This window comes from Poecilia formosa, unplaced genomic scaffold (assembly GCF_000485575.1).
Source record: "Poecilia formosa unplaced genomic scaffold, Poecilia_formosa-5.1.2 Scaffold108, whole genome shotgun sequence".
Taxonomy (NCBI): Eukaryota; Metazoa; Chordata; class Actinopteri; order Cyprinodontiformes; family Poeciliidae; genus Poecilia; species Poecilia formosa.
Window position 1 is genome coordinate 1,019,514 of NW_006800047.1, and position 3,554 is coordinate 1,023,067.

The 3,554-nt window shown below is 40.2% G+C and overlaps 1 long non-coding RNA gene across 1 annotated transcript in view; it reads right to left on the reverse strand.

Moving 5' to 3' along the window:
• Nucleotides 1–2,957, reverse strand: part of LOC103143370 (uncharacterized) — a 7,994-nt gene extending 5,037 nt beyond the window's left edge. The window contains exons 1-2 of the long non-coding RNA XR_476784.2: nt 2,539–2,957; nt 837–886 (exon numbers count right to left, since the gene is read on the reverse strand). This is a non-coding gene — a long non-coding RNA (uncharacterized LOC103143370). The remainder of the gene's footprint in view (nt 1–836; nt 887–2,538) is intronic.
• Between the last annotated feature and the right edge of the window lie 597 nt (nt 2,958–3,554).

A 3,554-nucleotide genomic window follows, 5' to 3' on the forward strand; every position in this document is an offset into this window, starting at 1 on the left:
CTCTCCTCACCACCACCAACCTAATCTCATGAAAATTGTTTTGATTAGCTAACAAATGATAATCTTTTTTTGCACTTAAAATTTAGGGGAAAAAAAAGTTTCTGTTAATCATGTTCATGTGTTTTTAAAGTATTTTCTCAACACCTGTTAACCTTGCCCAAATTCTCCTGTAGGTTTTAACAAAATAATTAAAAGGAAAACCCACAAAAACACCTAATGGTCAGAAGTTTGGTGATAGAACAAACTTAAATAATAGAAAAGAATTGGTATCAGTTTTGGTATCGATGATATCGGTCCAATATTTACTTGGTATCAGACCGAAACCACAAAATACAATATCAGACACCTCTACTTTGAAGAAGCGCTTGTTGCTACAGTTACAGCTGCTGGTCTTTTCGGACATGTCTCGTTCCCTCAACACCACAGGTTGCCACTGCCATTACTAATACATTCTGTGCTTTTCAAATATTGAGAAAAAGTTGAAAATCTATTGCCTTCCATCTTCACTGTAATGGGTTAGTTTGAGTTGTTCTATCTCAAAATCCCAATATTACATATTTAAGTGTGTGTTTGTAACATAACAAAATGTAGAAAAGTTCAAAAGGGTGCGATTACTTGTATGTAGCATACAATTGTGAATGCCAATAAGCTTTAAACGTCTCAAAAAAATGCTGCGGCGGACTCCGTAGCCACGTTCAAACTGCCATTATCAACCTGCTGTCACTCCCGGAGCATCAAAGCTCCTCGCATCTTTGAGATATGCGCAAGGTGTCCTTCAGCATTGGACACCTAGCAACATCAAATGCAGACGGCAAACATAGCTCTGAAGTGTTTACCGCATCCTCAGAAGACGGCTGGAAGGGCGATGGGGGAAGAATCACAGGACCTACACACAGAAGACTTAAGTTTAGGACTGCCTTGGGACAAACAGCTTTGCATTTTTTCTTCTTCTTTTTTTCAGTAAACTTTTTCTAGGACTTTGATCTCCTGTTTAGTTAGGTCTGGGTTATGCAAAAAATATATATAGAGATAGTGCTGCAGAAAGGTATTCATACTCGTGGTTCAGCAACAGACTTTATTTTGTGCTAATTTTGTATTCATCCTCAAAATAAAATCCAATACACTCCATATACATTAATTAATTACAGTCCACTTCAGGGCTGAAATGATTAATTGGATTAATTAGATTCTGATTAATCCAATTAATCCGATTAATCCGATTAATCGTGATGAAGCAATTATCAAAATAATCGTCAACTAATGTAATAACTGATTAATTGTTAACTCGAGGATGCAGATTTAAAAAAAGGCCATTTGCTGAAAGAACAAACTACTTAGAGTAATAATTTAGTCAAAACTGTACAAAATATTTAGACATTTTGCATTTAAGATAAAATAAAAAGCATTATCTGTAAATGTTTTCACTTCAGAACTCATGTGCCAAAGTTTTAGCTTCACTCGGTTCAAATTCTGTATTTTTACCATCTAACTACTAATCGGTTATTCCAGAAGTTAATCAATAGATCAGTTCTACATTACATTGATGTTGAGTTAGACAGAAATGGTTGAGCTCACACAGAGGCGCAAAAAGTGGGTATGCAGCGTATGCAACGCATAGGGGCGCAGCACCACAGGGGGCGCCAAAACCCCGTCTGGAGGGGGCGATGCGCCGATTTATGTTTTTGCATCCACCTGAATAATGTGCAGTTGTGCCACTGAGCTCACATGTTGATGTCAGAAGTATGTTTCGTAGCTGCAGATGGATCATTTGCAACAAATGATCAAGAGTACTGAAGGAATGCCATGTTATAGATTTTAACCAATACAATTTTTATTTTATTATTTAGAAAAGGAATACAAATATGTGTTCAATCTTTTAATGTCATTCTAATATTGCATAAAAAGGCCTAAATGAAAATTCTAATCAATTTCCCCATTGTTTTTATCCGATTAATCGATTAATCATCAGAATTATCGTTAGAATAATAAATTACTATAATAATGTTAGCTCCAGCACTACTCCAATTAACTTTGTGTCTCTCCTCAAGAGGGTAAGCTGGCTTCTCCTCTTAGACTAGAATAAGTTGAGAACCACAACTTTATATTGTGCATTATCACTTAGTTTTCTCATGTGCTCCATCTATTGCAGGCTTTTTTAAAGCGTGCCATGGAAACAGGGTCGGGTTGGGTCGGCCTCATAAATCTAAGCTCTACTAGAACTTCACCGCAAGTTCTGCAAAGTATTGACCCTGAATACAAAAGCAAATTTTACATTTTTACTTTGCAAAAAGTGGTGAACGGCATTCTCTACTTTACATTTATGCCCTACTTTGTGCATCACATAAAATCCTAAAGGTATGCAGTTTGTGGTCGTGCCACAATGTCATGTGAAAAGCGTCAAGTGGCAAAGCTGCTCTTTAAAGACACTGTAAACAAAATACTACTACTACTACTACTACTACTACTACTAATAATAATAATAATAATAATAAAGTGGAGCTACTTTGAGTGCAATCTGAAAATTTCTCCATTTCTCACCTGTGACTACAGCGCTCCTGCTAATGTCCACGCTCATTCAAGAGCAGACTTTTGGGAAACCATTGTAACCCTGCTGTTGCTAACGAGAGCCCAGAGCACAGCCACGCTGGCATTTGTAATAAAATAATGCGAGACCTGTGCTGTCTGCGATCGGCGGACCGGTGTCGGGCTGAAGCAGAAGCAGCGAGGCCCGCCACGCTGCAGCAGCAAGGTGACACGAGAAGACAGACGGATTCGCCGGCAGACTAAAGCAGACAGGTAAACAGAGAGACAAACAGGACCGGGGGAGGAGGAATGCCCCTGAGAGCGATGACATGAGCCAGCGCCTCTCGGCCAAGGCTGAGCGGGCAGGAGACGGAGAGGGAGGGGGCGGCTTTGAAATGACTGAATATAGACACGGTGCATCCACCTCAAATACACAGCCTATAATGACTGGAGACATGGCTGCTTTCCTAAGGGAGGAAAACAAGAGGTTGTGGGGTGGGAGGTCTCAGCAACACCTCTTCCCCTCCAACAAACCCTAATAGCTTGGGCTCAATAAACAACAGCAGCAGCAACAACAAGCTAAACAAGGCCTGACAGCTCGTGGGGTACCTGAGCAAGCTCCTAATTGATCGACCTCGGTTGAAGCCCCCCCACCCCACTCTCCCTCCGAGGGCTTCCATCCAACACACGTGCTTATTTTTTCCTCATGCATGCATGCCACTCTCGCTTTATTTGCATTGTGGCTATTCTTGGTGCCGGCGTTTGCTATACTGACGGTATTCAAAGCTCCGTAGCTTCAGCTGTAAACAGGATCCTGAAAAAGAGACGCATTCAGACGGTATTCGTCCCTCCAGCGTTCTTCGTTGTGTCGCATTACAACCTTAAAGTTCAGTGTATTAACTTGGGATTTAAAGCAGCAGTGGTAACTTTTACAAAAATATGGTTTTTCTATATTTGTTAAACCATGTTGTGATAGTATAATATGATACAGGTAATCTGTGAAAGAAACTATTGCTACTACAGCTGTCCGG